Consider the following 15344-nt stretch of genomic DNA (forward strand, 5'->3'; position numbering starts at 1 on the left):
TTAAACAAAGGTGCAGGACTATGGAGAAAGTCCTGGATAGTGTGTCTAACTGTGCGGCTCTTTTCGAGCATGAACACGACAATTTGGTGGCCGATAAAAAAAATCCCACTAAAACTTGCTGCCCCTTGCTGTTTCTTAGCTCCACCGAAACTGATTCTACCTCCTGCTCCTCTGACGTGAGATCCTTTATCATTAATGTACTGATCTCGTCCCTGATTAACAGCTCTACCACACCTCCTTACAACCACTCCCCCACCCCCACCCCACTACCTACCCCTCCTAAATGACTAATGTCCCTTACTATTCAGTTACCAGTCCTGGACACCCTGTAACCACGTTTCCGTAAAGGCAACTGAATCATACACATTTACCTCTCTGTGCCTTCAAATCGTCGAGGTTATTGTAAATACTGCGTGCATTCCGATAGAGTGCCATGAATTATGTCTTAGCAGTATTCCTCATTCTGATCCTATTTGATGTTTGCCTTCATCTCATCTGCTTTCAATTGTGCCTACTACGAATCTACCTCCTGTTACCAGTTTTACTTCCAAACAATCCGACCTCTCTCTTAGGTTCCCAATCCCCTACCAATTTAGTTCAAACCCAACCCAACAGTATTAGTCAATCTCCCTGTGCAAATATTAATCCTAGTCCTGCTAAGCTGTAATCCATCCATCTTGAACAGGTCGCACCTACCCCAGAACCGCTCCCAATGTCTCAGAAATCTGATGCCCTCCATAGTACCAATTCCCCGGCCGCATGTTAAATCGCATAATCCTCCTATTCCAATGATCACTAGTACGTGGGACTGGGAGTGATCCTGCTTTTGAGGTCTTGCGTTTTGATTGTCTTACCCCAACTCCTTCAACACTATGTTCAGGACGCAATCCCATTTCTTAGCAATGCCGTTGGTATCAATATGGACCATGACCTCTGAATGTTCACCCTCCCCCAGAAGGATTTGCTGCAGTTGCCAGGGAGGCAAAACACCACATTGGTGTGAAGTCTGCGGCCGCAGAAACGTCAGTCTATTGCTCTAACTAACCAATCCCCTATCACTGTTGTTCTTCCACTTTTCTTCCGACAGTCCTGTGCAGCTCAAACACTCATAACGCATGAACTTGGCTCTTTCTGCATTCCTCTGAGGGGCCATCGCCCTCACCAGTATCAAAAATGGAATACGTGTTAGTAAGCACGATTTCACTCAGAGGACTCCAGCACTACCTGCCTTGTTTGTTTAGACAGCCTGGCGGTCACCTATTCCCTCATCTCCCCACACTCCTCACTCTGAACATTTGGTGTGAACACCTCCCTAAACGTACTATCCACGTATTCCTCCAAATCGTGGATGCACGATAGTGTCTCCAGTCACCACCCGAGTTCCGAAATCCAGAGCTCAAGCTTCTGCAACTGGTGACACTTCCTGCATATGTGTTTTTCAAGAACACATGGTGTGCCCACGGCTTCCCATATACCACAGGAGGCTCAATTTACACCGCTGAACTGCCTGCCATACATTAACATAACATATTAAATATTGTTAGTGCAATAAGTATATTAAAGTGTTAGATTGAAAGGGGTTAACTAAACCTTTTGTTCAGCGACTGCAATTAATGTCAGTCTTCAGGGACCCTAATTGTATCACAGGAGGGTTTCCATCTTCTATTAATATGGGACTCCTTTCAATGTGTCAGTGGGAGCATAATCTCTGGCACTAACGGAGATCAGTGGTTGCAGACAGAGGGAAAGGATAGATCAGAATTTGAGAACAATAGATTGAAATGTTACAAGAATGGGTCATCATCTGAGAACAATCGATTGGAATGTTACAACAATGCATCATAATCTGAGAACAATAGACTGGAATGATACAACAATGGGCAGGGATTTTTCCTGGGATTTTAATGATCTTTCTACATATTTTTATTGGTACTCATTAAACTATCGGATCTATCTCACACTTGGGATTGTTCAATACTTTTATTATCCCATCCTCGCTGTCGTTGGAGTCCCTGGTAAGTCTCTGTATCCAGTTGTTTATCCAAAGAAACATATTTAACTGCGTTACTGCTCCTGTTATTTACTCTGCCCTCCTTGGTACCGTTGTTATGCCTGGTTAATCTCTATCTCCAGCTATTAGCTCTATAAGGTATTGCTAATTGTAATATCATTCTTGTAATTTGCTGTCTTCTGTTTGCTGCCGTCTGCCTCCATAATAAGTCCCTATTTCCAGCTAAGAGCTCTGTCAACCCAATTTCACTGAAATACTGTTCTTGCAATTTAAATTTTGGAAGGACTGAAACCAGCGTGTTGGTCTCCATCACAATCTGCATCTCCAATCTGTGAAACAATTATCCATCCCTGCCCAATGTCTGAGGCTGAACCAGACTGTCCAGAACATCTGTGTTCTATTTAAACCTGAGCCAAGTTCCGACCCCATATTATCTCCATCACCAACCCTGCCTACTAGCACCTCTGTAATATCACCCATCCCCACCTCTGCATCAGATCATCTGCTGCATAAACCCTCCTCCGTGCTTTTATGAAATACATACTTGACTATTCAAATTCTATCCTGGTCACCCTCCCTAAACCTCAGCCCATCCAGAAATCTGCTGCCTGTATCCCAAATCACACCAAATCCTGATCACCCATCACCCCTGTGCTCACTGATCTACATTGGTTCCCGGTCTCGCAGCCCCCTAATTTTATTATTCTCCTTGTGTTTGAATCTCTCCATGGCCTCACCCCTCCCAATAGTCCCATTCTCTTGTCCATTTCACATATTCCTGCGAATATTATGCATTCATTCTTTTTTTAATTCTGCTTTTAATGTAAGCTTACAGCCCTCTCTGTCTGTCCCTAGCTATGATGCACGACTCTGCAGCACCACTGGTGCTGGCAGTACAGAAGCTGGGATCCATAAGATGAGGTGCACTACTGAGATGGTCTCTTCTAGTGTGGCTAGCATAGTGTGCCATTGTGGGCAGGGCTCTAGCCCGGGCACAGCGTGCATGTGTTGCTAGTGTGATCTGCACAGCCAGTCACTTCCAGTGTGGCCAGCACAGCGCCAAATGCTGGGCAGGGCTCTAGCCCGGTCGTACCATGTACGTGCTGTTCGTGTGACAAACGGTTTCAATATGGCCTCAGTCAGCTATGCCGACAGATTTGACACAAGTCTTTGACTTACGTTGGCTATTGTAAAATTATTGGAGTTGCTGTAGACATTCAGGGTGTCGTCGAGTCATCGAGTTCTCCAGTACAGAAATTGGCCCTTTGGCCCATCGTGTCTGTGCCGGCCAGCCCGCACCAAATATTCTAATCCAATTTTCCTGTATTGGCCCGTAGCCTTGTATGCTATGGCATTTCAAGTGCTCACCTAAATAGTTCTTTAATGCTGTGAGGGTTCCTGCCTCTACCACCTCTTCAGACAGTACGTTTCAGATTCTAACTGCCCTCTGGGTGAAAATAAATGTTCTTCAAATCCTCTCTAAACCACCAACACCTTACCCTAATTCTATGCCCCTGGTTCTTCACCCCTCCGCCATTGGAAAAAGGTTCTTCCTATCTAACTGATCAATGCCCCTCATAATCATGTCCCCCTCAGCCTCTCTGCTCGAAGGAAAGCAACCCTAGCCTTTTCAGTCTCTCTTCATAGCTGCTCTGCTTCTGCCCAGGCAAAATCCTGGTGAATCTCCTTTGCACCCTCTCCAGTGCAATGACATCCTTCCTATAGTGTGGTGACCAGAAATATACAAAACACTCCAGCTGTGGCCTAATTAGCGTTTCAAACAGCTCCATCATAACCTCCCTGCTCTTATATTCTATGCCTCGGCTAATAAAGGCAAGTATCCCATATGCCTTCGTGAAAGAATGCAGTTGAGGCCAAAACATTGTATGTGGTCAGAGCATATGGTGACCCAACTCTGGACAGGGTCTGGGGGCTGTAGTCAGAGAATTTCTGGGTCTGTAACAGGACCAACAAATGGAGCAGAAGCTGCAGAGAGGGAAATATACCCTCACCTGGTTTTCCAACAGCACTTTTCCTACCCACATCTAACCCAGGAGCAGTGTGTGAAGCGACTCTGTTACAATAAGGAGGTGGACACAGAGCTGTGTCATCTCCTGAAACACGACCTGGACCATCACACCAGGGTGAGGACGGAGCTGTCAGTGCCTGTTATGGTCACAGTTTCATTGTACGTCTATATATCCGGATCTTTCCAGGCAGGAGCAGGAGCCATATCCAATATAGAGTCTTAGAGATTGATAGTCATATACGATACAGAAGGAGGACATTCAGCCTCTCCATGCCCGACTTCGGTGGAATAGTCCAGTGAGTCCCTCCTCCCCTGCTCAATCACCGTAACCCTGGAAATTCACGTCCTTCAGGTGCCCATCCAATTTCCTTTAGGAATCATTGATTTGTCTCTGCTTTCAGCACTCTCGGGGGCACCGAGTTCCAGGATATTGCCACTCTCTGCATCTCTTGCCCAAAAAACTTCCATTTCTGTCCATATTCCGTATTTTATCAGGTAATGGAAACAGGTTTCATCTTTCTATCTTAGCTAAGCCTATTATAATCTAATGCACCTCTATAAAATCTCTCTCTCAATCTCCTTTGCTTCTGAGAGAACAACTCCAGCATCTGTAGACTAATTTTGCAGCAAAAGCAACGACCCCCACCCCCCTCCCCACGCAGCTGCATGCCACACTCCAATCTCAGGAATCATGCTAGTCAATCTCCTCTTGACCCTCTCAAGGACCTTCACACCTTTCCGAAAATAGTAATGACCAGAACTGGACACAATCCTCGATTTGGGATTTGAGCAAAGATTTATTAATTTTCAGCATAAATTCCCTGCTTTTGTGCTCGTTGCCTCTATTGACGAAGCCAGATTCTATATTCCTTGCTATGTACTCTCCTAATATGAACATAGAACATAGAACAGTACAGCACAGTACAGGCCCTTCGGCCCACGATGTTGTGCCGACCCTTTAACCTACTCTAAGATCAAACTACCTACATTCTACAGTCATCCATGTACCTCTCCAAGAGTCGCTTAAATGTCCCTAATGTATCTGCTTCTACTGCCACCGCAGGCAGTGCATTCCACGCACCCACCACTCTCTGTGTAAAGAACCTACCTCTGACATCTCCCCGAAACCTTCCTCCAATCAACTTAAAATTATGCCCCCTGGTGATAGCCCCTTCCGCCCTGGGAAAAAAAGTATCTGGCTATCCACTCTACCTATGCCTCTCATCATCTTGTACACCTCTATCAAGTCACCTCTCATCCTTCTTCGCTCCAATGAGAAAAGCCCAAGATCCTTCAATCTTTCTTCATAAGACATGCCATCCAGTCCAGGCAGCATCCTGATAAATCTCCTCTGGACCCTCTCTAACGCTTCCACATCCTTCCTATAATGAGGCGACCAGGACTGAACACAATATTCCAAGTGTGGTCTAACCAGGGCTTTATAGAGCTGCAGCATAACCTCGCAGCTCTGAAACTCAATCCCCATGTTAATGAAAGCCAACACAACATACGCCTTCTTAACAACCTTATCAACATGGGTGGCAACTTTGAGGGATCTATGGAAGTGGACCCCAAGATCCCTCTGTTCCTACACACTGCCAAGAATCCTCTCTTTAAGCCTGTATTCCGCATGCAATTTCGACCTTCCAAAATGGACCTTCTATGGGCCAGCCAATTCCATATGCAGACAGCCAGATTGCCCTGTATCCCATGCCTCCTTACTTTCTGAATGAGACTACCATGGGGAACGTTATTGAACGCCTTGCTAAAATCCATACAGACCACATCCACTGCTCTTCTTTCATCAACGTGTTTTATCACATCCTCAAAGAATTCAGTAAGGCTTGTGTGGCATGACCTGCCCCTCACAAAGCCATGCTGACTATCTCCAATCAAACTATGCTTTCCCAAATAATCATAAATCCTGTCTCTCAGAATCCTCTCCAATAATTTGCCTACCACCGACGTAAGACTGTCTGGTCTGCAATTCCCAGGGTTATCCCTATTCCCTTTCTTGAACAAGGGAATAACATTTGCCATTCCACAATCATCTGGTACTAATCCAGTGGACTGTGTACGCAAAGATCATCGCCAAAGCCGCGGCAATCTCTTCCCTCACTTCCCGTAATAACCTTGGGTATATCCCGTCTGGTCCGGGGATTTATCGATCCTCATGTCTTTCAAAATTTCCAGCACATCCTCTCTCTTAACCTCAACCTGTTCGAGCATATCAGCCTGTTTCACGTTGTCCTCACAAACGCCAAGATCTCTGTCACTAGTGAATACTGAAGCAAAGTATTCATTTCGTACCTCCCCTACCTCCTCCGACTCCAGGCACAAGTTCCCTCCACTATCCCTGATCGGCCCTACCCTCACTCTGGCTATCCTCTTGTTCCTCACATAGGCAAAGAACGCCTTGGGATTTTCCAGACTCCTACCCGCCAAGACTTCCCTTCTAGCTCTCCGAAGTCCATTCTTCAGTTCCTTCCTGACTACTTTGTAACCCTCCAGAGCCCTGTCTGATCCTTGCTTCCTGAACCTTAAGTAGGCTTCCTTCTTCCTCTTGACTAGCTGTTCGACATCGCTTGTCATCCAAGGTTCCTTCACCCTACCATCCCTTCCTTGCCTCATCGGGACAAACCTATCCAGCAGTCGCAGCAAGTGCTCCCTCAATAACCTCCACATTTCAGTCCTGCATTTCTCTGAGAACATCTGTTCCCAGTTTAAGCTGCCCAGTTCCTGCCGAATAGCATTGTAATTCCCTCTCCCCTACTTAAATATTTTCCCATCCCGTCTGCTCCTATCCCTCTCCATGACAATAGTAAAGGTCAGGGAGTTGTGATCACTATCACCGAAATGCTCTCCCACCGAGAGATATGCCACCTGGCCTGGTTCGATGCCAAGCACCAAATCCAACATAGCCTCCCCTCTAGTCGGCCTATCTACATATTGAGACAGGAATCCTTCCTGGACACACCTGACAAAATCTGCTCCATCCAATCTATTTGCACTAAGGAGGTTCCAATCAATATTAGGGAAGTTGAAGTCATCCATGACAACAACCCTGTTACTTCTCCACCTTTCCAAAATCTGCCTCCCAATCTGTTCCTCCGTGTGTCTGTTGCTATTGGGGGGGGGTCTATAGAAAACTCCCAATAAAGTGACTGCTCCTTTCCTGTTTCTGACTTGCACCCATACTGACTCACTGGACAAACCCTCCTCGACGACCTACCTTTCTGCAGCTGCGATACTATCCCTGATTAGCAATGCCACTCCACCACCTCTTTTACCTCCCTCCCTATTCCTTTTGAAACATCTAAACCCCTGAACGTCCAACATCCATTCCTGCCCCTGTGGTATTCAAGTCTCCGCAATGGCCACAACATCTTCGCTCCAAGTACTGATCCATGCTCTAAGTTCATCACCCTTATTCCTGACACTTCTTGCGTTAAAATAGACACATTTAAACCCATCATACTGGCTGCAACTTCGCCCTGTCAACTGTCTAACTTTCCTCACAGACTCTGCACTCTGTATCTGCCTGTTCAACAGCGACCCCATCCACTGATCCGTAGCTACGGTTCCCATCCCCCTGCCAAACTAGTTTAAACCCTTGCAAAGAGCTCTAGCAAAACTCCCACCCAGGATAATGGTGTCCCTCCAGTTCAGATGCAACCCGTCCTTCTTGTACAGGTCCCACCTTCCCCAGAAGGTATCCCAATGATCCACATATCTGAATCCACATATATGTCCTGCCACTTTCAAAGATCTTTGCCCATGGAGCCCCAGGTCCCTCTGTTCCTGTATAATCTTTGGAACTGTGCTATTAACTCAACATTTTCTTCCTGTTCCTTCTGCCAAAATGCATCACTTCACACCCCCGTGCATTACATTCTATCCGCCACCTGTCTGTCCATTCTGCTATAATAACCTAAAAGCAAAGTTCTGCCGATGCTGGAAATCTTGAACAAACTACAAAGAAACAGGAAATGCTGGAAATACTCAGCACCTCTGGCAGCATATGTGTAGAGAGATGCAGAGTTAATGTTTCAGGTCAGTGACCTTTCATCATTATATGTTAATTATGCTCACCTATGTCTTTCCTGTCGCAAGTGGTTTAGAAACACACAAACATAGAAAATAAGACCAGGACGAGGCCATTCTGACCTTCGAGCCTGCTTCGCCATTCATTATGATCTTGACTGATCATTTATCACTGTAATCTGTTCCCGCCTTCTCCCATATCCTTTGATCCTTTTTGCCCCAAAAGCTATGTCTAACCCCTTCTAAAAAAGCATCCAGTGTTTTGGCCTCAACTGCTTTTTGTGGTAGCGAATTCCATCGGCTCACCACTCCATGGGTGAAGAAATGTCTCCATCTCTCAGTCCTGAAAGGTTTACCCTGTATCCTTGGACTATGACTCCTGGTTCTGGACTTCCCCCCCATCGGGAACACCCTTCCTGCATCTACCCTGTCAAGTCCTGTTAGAATTTTATAGGTTTCGATGAGATATCCCCTCACTCTTCTGAACTCCAGCGCCTATAATCATAGCCGTCTCAATCTCTCCTCATACATCAGTCCTGTCATCCCTGGAATCAGTCTGGGAAACATTCGCTGCATTCCCTCCATAGCAAGAACATGCTTCCTCAGATAGGGAGTCCAAAAGTGCATACAATATGCCAGGTGTGGCCTCACCAAGGCCCTGTGTAAGTGCAGCAAGACATCCCTGCTCCCGTACACGAATTCTCTTGCTATGAAGGCCAACATACCATTAGCCCTTTTTACTATGTGTTGCACCTGCATGCTTGTCTTCAGCGGCTGGTGTGCGTGAACGCCCAGGTCTTGTTGTATATTCCCCCCTCTTAGTTTATAGCTGTTCAGCTAATATTCTACCTTCCTGTTTTTGCAACCAAAGTGGGTATCCTCACATTTATCCACATTACACTGCATCTGGCATGCTTTTTCCCACTCACTCAACTTGTCCAAATCACCCGAAGCCTCCCTCCATCCTCCTCACAACTTACGCTCCCACCCAGTTTTGTGACATCTGCAAATTTGGAGAAATTACATTTAATTCCCCCATCTAAGTCATGAATATATATTGTGAATAGCTGGGGTCCTAACACCCATCCTTGCGGTATCCCACTGGACTGTCATTCGGAAAAAGACCAATTTATTCCTATTTTTTGTTTCCTGTCTGCTAACCAATTGTCTATCCATCGCAACACACTACCACCAATCCCATGTGCTTTTATTTTACGTGCTAACCTCTTATGTGGGACTTTGTCGAAAGCCTTCTGAAAGTCAAAATAAACCACATCCACTGGCTCCCCCTCATCAAATCTACAAGTTTGAATTCTAATAGATTTGTCAAGCATGATTTCTCTTTCGTAAATCCATTCTGACTCTAACCGATTCTACCACTGTTTCCCAAGTACCCTGCTATAAAATATTTGATAATGGACTCTCGAATTTTCCCCAGTACCGATGTCGTTGTGAGGGGTCCATAATTCCCATTTTTCTTGTTATCCCCTTTTTAAAAAAACAGTGTGTTTACATTAGCTACCCTCCAATCTGCAGGAACTGTTCCAGAGTCCATAGAATCTTGAAAGATGACCACCAATGCATTCACTATTTCCAAGACCACTTCCGTAAATGCTCTGGGATGCATACCATCAGGTCCTGGGGATTTATTGGCCTTCAATCCAATCAATTTTCCCAACACCATTTCTTTACTAATATTGATTTCATTCAGTTCCTCCCTCTCACTGAAACATGTGTTCCTGTTGGAGAAAATCCAGATTGTGCGCAATTGTTGAACAAATTCTCCGGACTCAGACGTTGAGAACAAACACTTTATTGCAGGATATCATGGGGGAGCACACCTTACCTGAACGCGGTCAGTGCTACTCCCAAAAAGCTACAGGTCGCCGTGGACTTACATAGTATAAAAGAGGCAGAGCTAACAGTTTCGCAATTAGATAAGCACCCATAAGACTGCCTACGTAGCGGTGCACCATGCAGGGTCCGAGGTCAGCAAAACATCAGTTTCAACAATAACAAGCTAGTTCCTCAATTCAATGCCTACTCCAGACATCAATCTGTCCGTAATGTCTGATTGTGGTCAGCTGCTCTGCCTACAATTCATGACTGTTGGTTGTGGTTAGATTAGCTACAAGCTGTGTCCTGCTTTTCTGCTTCTACAAAGTTAAGGAATAAGTAGCAAAGCTAAGAAAAGTTCTCCAACAGTTCCCAACATTTCTGGTATGTTACTTGTGTCCTCCTATGTGAAGACAGAAGCAAAGTATGCATTTAGTCGGTCAGCCATTTTTTTATTCCCCATAATAAATACCCCTGTTTGTGACTGTAAGAGAACTACATTTCACCAATCTTTTTCTCTTCACATACCTGTAGAAGCTTTTACAGTCAGTTTTTTTATGTTCCCTGCAAGCTTACTCTCGTACTTTTATTTCCCTATCTTAATCAATCCCTTGGTCCTCCTTTGCTGAATTCTAACTGCTCCCAATCCTCAGGTCTGTTGTTTTCTCTGGCGAATTTGTGTGCCTCTTCCTCTAATTTCCTTTGTCAGCCATGGTTTGGCTACCTTTCCCGTTTTACTTTTTGGCCAGACAGGGAAAACAATTATTGCAGGTCATCAATTGGCTCATTGAATGTTTGCAATTGCCTATCCACCATCATTCCTTTCAGTAATGTTTCCCAATCCATCATAGCCGTCTCACGCCTCATACCTTTGTAGATTCCTTTATTAAGTTTCGGGATCCTAGTCTCAGAATCAACTACGTCCCTCTCTATCTTGATGAAGAATTTGATGATATTATGGCCGCTCAACCCCAAGGGGTTTCGCACAACTAGACTGTCAATTATTCCTCTCTCATTACACAATACCCAGTCTTGGATGGCCTGTTCTCCAATTGGTTCCTCAACGTATTGGTCCAGAAAACCATCCTGTATACACTCCATGAATTCCTCCTCTACGGTATTGTGACTAATTTGATTTATCCAATCTAAACGCAGAAGATCCTTCAATCTACGGGTTTCTAATTTCCTGTTAAATGCCTTTCCCAACATCATCACTGCACCTTAGGGGTCAGAGCTAATGTCCTTCCTCATAATTGTGTTAATTTCCTCTTTAACTAGCAATGCGACTCCACCGCCTTTTACCTTTTGTCTGTCCTTCCAATATACTGAATACCTCTGGATGTTCACTTCCCATCCCTGGTCACCCTGCAGCCATGTCTCTGTAATCCAGACTATATCATACCCGCTTACATCTATTTGCATGATTAATTCATCCACTTTATTGCAAATGCTATGCGTATTGAGGCACAAAGCCTTAAGGCTTGTCTTTTTAACATAACTTGTCCCCTTCCCACTATTTTGCACTGTGGCCCCGTTTGATCCTGGCCCTTGATTTTTCTGCCTGTCACTTTTCTTATTCCCTTTACTGTATTTTGTTCTTAACCTTGATCCCCCTCCTCTGGCTCATTGCAAAAGTTTCCATCCCTCTGCCATTTTAGCTTAAACCCTCCCCAACCAATCCAGCAGATACCTCCCCAAGGACATCAGTTTGTATCATCCTCACTGTTTCGCACTCCTCCAAGTTTGGTATCATCGACACATTTTACAATTCTACTCTGCATTCCAAGATCAAAGTCATGTATATACAACAGTAACAATAACAAAAAAACAGTGGCCCTCGCACTGACCCTTGGGGAACATCATTAGCTACCGTACAGTCTTAAAAACAACCATTTCCCACGACTCGCTCTTTTCTGTCCTTTAAACAATATGCATCCAATTGTATGCCAGTCCATGAGCTTCACATCTATTAAACAGCCTTTTGTGTAGTACTTCATCAAAGTATTTCTTAAAATCCATGCAAAAAAACAGCCACCTTGTTCCCTTCATCAACCTTCTCTATTACTTCATCAAAATATTCAATTAGATTAGTCAAGTATGATGTGCCTTTTACAAATCCGTGCTGTCTATTCTTAACTAACTCAAACCTCTCAAAGTGGCTGAATTTTTCTTCCTGATTATTGTTTCTGAAACCTTACTCACCACCAATGACTGGTCCTGTGGCTTTGTCAGGATTGCGGGACTCCTGATTTGTTTCGTGGCCCTTTTGGGGCCCATGTCAACGGGGAGGTACAGGAACTGGAAGAACTCTCACTCCATTAATGTACAGGTGCTATGTCACTATGCCCAGTACATTAGTGAATGTCCACTATCCTGGCAGCAGCCACCATACCTCAGTCTTAATCAGTCAGCCACTCTCACCATCTTCAGGACTCGCGGAGCGACAGTGAAGGGAGAACAAATACTGTCACCCTCAGAGTGGTCAACAGGTTCATGCTCCACTGCGCCACTGCCACTCCCGAGAGGCGACACATCAGCAATCATAATAATCTACTGCATCACAGATTGCTGGACTACTGTGAGAGCCTGCAAACCCCTCTGAGTACTGAGATCCATAAACATGGTGACAGCAGTCTAATCCTGCATGGCAGCAATCATGGATCTCATGACCTCAGTCTGAGCTTCCACTGCAGCACTGAGACGTTGGATGTCTTCCGTCTGTGCTGCAGTGGAAGATGAGACAATGGTCACCAGACACTGTATAATGACTGGGTCGCGAGTGCTGTCATCGAGTGAGTGACCACTTCAACAGGGGAAAGAATGGGCTTCAAGCTCTGTGTAATGTTCTGTGCCATGTTGGAGCTGGAATCCTCCATGTTCCTTGACAGAGACAACAGAGTGCCTGACAGGCCTGTCAGTGGACAAAGTATCTCAGTGGACATGTCCATCTGCATTCTCCTGTATGCTGTTCCAGCAATGTTCACATCTGAGTCCTGTGTATTATAACTCGGTTGTGGCCTCGCCCTCTGGTGAGCTGACACATGAACTATCCTTTCCCCTTGACCTGGGCGCAACCCACTCATGCTCGGTGACTCACCACGTGCAGAATCCGACTCGATACCGGCCTCTATGGTACACGCAGCATAAGCATTTGATCTGCTGGCTGCGAGTTGCAGACCAAGTGAAGGGGCTTCACTGTCAGTGCTGTGCTGCTGCTCTCTCTCTCCCCCTCTGACTCTTGGAGCTGCTGTGAATTGGAAGCTGGCAGTTTTGGGTTGTCATTGGAAAGTATGAAACCAGAAGGGAAAGTTTTGGGTGAGGAATTGGGGGTGGGATGGAAATCAGGAGGTCCATAGTCCCAATATCTGCAGCTTGTACATCAGCCCAGCCAGCAGGATGAGGGGCAGGTTGGAGTTAAGAAGAGGTATCAGGAAGGAATTTATCATGAATTCTCTCAGTGATGCCGAATGCTATGAACCAACCTCATACACAATTAGGCCTCTGTTCCTTTTACAGACAAACAGCAGCACGGTCACCCTGAGTGGCATGTAGATGTCATGGAAATGAGGAGGCAGCATGACGTTTGTGTGTCATCTGCCTCAACAGGAATGGGCATGGGAAGATCAGGAATCACAATCCAAAGGCGTGAAAAGAACTAAAGAACTGTCTTTCTCTCTTTCTCCATTTTCCATTCTTACTTTCTCCCTGTTGCCCTCTCTCTCGTTTTCGCTCTGTCTCTTGGTTATTGAATTAGAGATTGATGCAGCACAGAAGGTGTCCATTCGTCCCATTGTGTCAGTACTGTCTCTTTAAAAGAACTATCTAATTATTTCCACTCTCCTCCTCGATCGCCAGACTCCTGTATTTTTCTCTTTTTTCATGTGATTTTTAAATGACCTTTTGAAAGATATTATCAAATCTGCTTCCACCATGTTTTCAGGCAGTGAATTCCAGCTCCAAACAACTCACTGTGCAAGAACATTCTACTAATTTCACCTCTGTTGTTTTTTGTCAATTGCCTTCAATCGGTGTCATCTTCATACTGAACTTCCTGACACTGGAAACAGTTTCACATTAATTACCCTATCAAAACCCTTCATGAATTTAAACTTCTATATTAACTCTCTCCCTAACTTTCACTGCTCAAAAGAGAACAATCCCAGCTTTTCCAATCTCTCCACGTAACTGAATTCTCAGATCCCTCCTACTATATGATTAAAATTCTGCCATTCCATTTGGCATGTTTTGTATATGTTCAGCAGAATTTCGCAGCTTTTGTTCTGTAAGTCTCTATTTATCAAGCACAGGATCCCATATGCTTTATTAACAGCTGTGTTATCGTGTCCTGTGACCTTCAAAGATAAATGTCCAACATCCCCGGTCTCTCTGTTCTTACACTCCCTTTACTACTGTAACATTCTGCTTGTATTGTCTCTGCACACACATCCTTCTAAAATGTGATCCCGTAAAAATCTATAACAGAAGCAAAATACTGTGAATACTGGAAATTTGAAAAGACAAAAAGCACAGAAAATGTAGGAAATACTCCGAACTGATGACAGGTCAAAGACGTAAAATGTTAACTGTGACTCTCTCTCCAGAGATGCTCTCAGAACTGTTGAGGATTTCTTACACTGTCTGCTTTTCACTCACACATGGGCTGTGCTAATTAACTATTGAGAAGATTGAAACCATTGTTTTCAGTCCCTGTTCCAAACTCCATTCCGCCCTAGCTACCTATTCCATCCCTCTCTCTGACCACTGTGTGAGATTAAACCAGACTGTTTGCAAGCTTGGTGTCATATTTGATCCCGATATGTGCTTCCAGCCGTAAATATGTGCTCTCACTAAAATTACATATTACCGCCTCTGTAACCTCTCCTGACTTCACCCATCTCTCACTTCCTCTGCGTAAAACCCTCACTCATGCTTTCGTTGACTCTGGAGTTGACCATACCAGTGTCCTCCTGGTGATCTCCCATGTTCTACTGTTCTCACAGCAACTGCCGTTCATCTATCACTCCTGTGTTCGCTGACCTACACTTGCTGTCGATTAAGAAACGTCTTGATTTTAAAATACTCATCCATTTTTTTCAAATTCCTCAATACCTCATCACTCCCTGGGCTGGATTTTATGGGCTCCCATGAGTTGACGTCAGAGCCGGGTGCCGGAAACTCACGACGGGTGTTGGGGGCAGAGTGCCTGCTGTCAGTCCATCACCAAGTGATCTTGCCAGGGGCGGAGATAGGCTGACAATTACCTTTTTGCTGAGAGCTCAATTGAGGCCATTCAACTGGCCACTCAAGGGCCCCTTCCCACCACCGTTGATATTTAACCAGGGGCGGGGATACCTCTCAAACTGCCACCTTTTAAAATGGGGTTCGCTCCCTGCTGGCGGGGGGGTTCTCCCTCCTCCATGGGCC

The sequence above is a fragment of the Heterodontus francisci genome, unplaced genomic scaffold, assembly GCF_036365525.1.
Source record: "Heterodontus francisci isolate sHetFra1 unplaced genomic scaffold, sHetFra1.hap1 HAP1_SCAFFOLD_490, whole genome shotgun sequence".
Lineage (NCBI taxonomy): Eukaryota > Metazoa > Chordata > Chondrichthyes > Heterodontiformes > Heterodontidae > Heterodontus > Heterodontus francisci.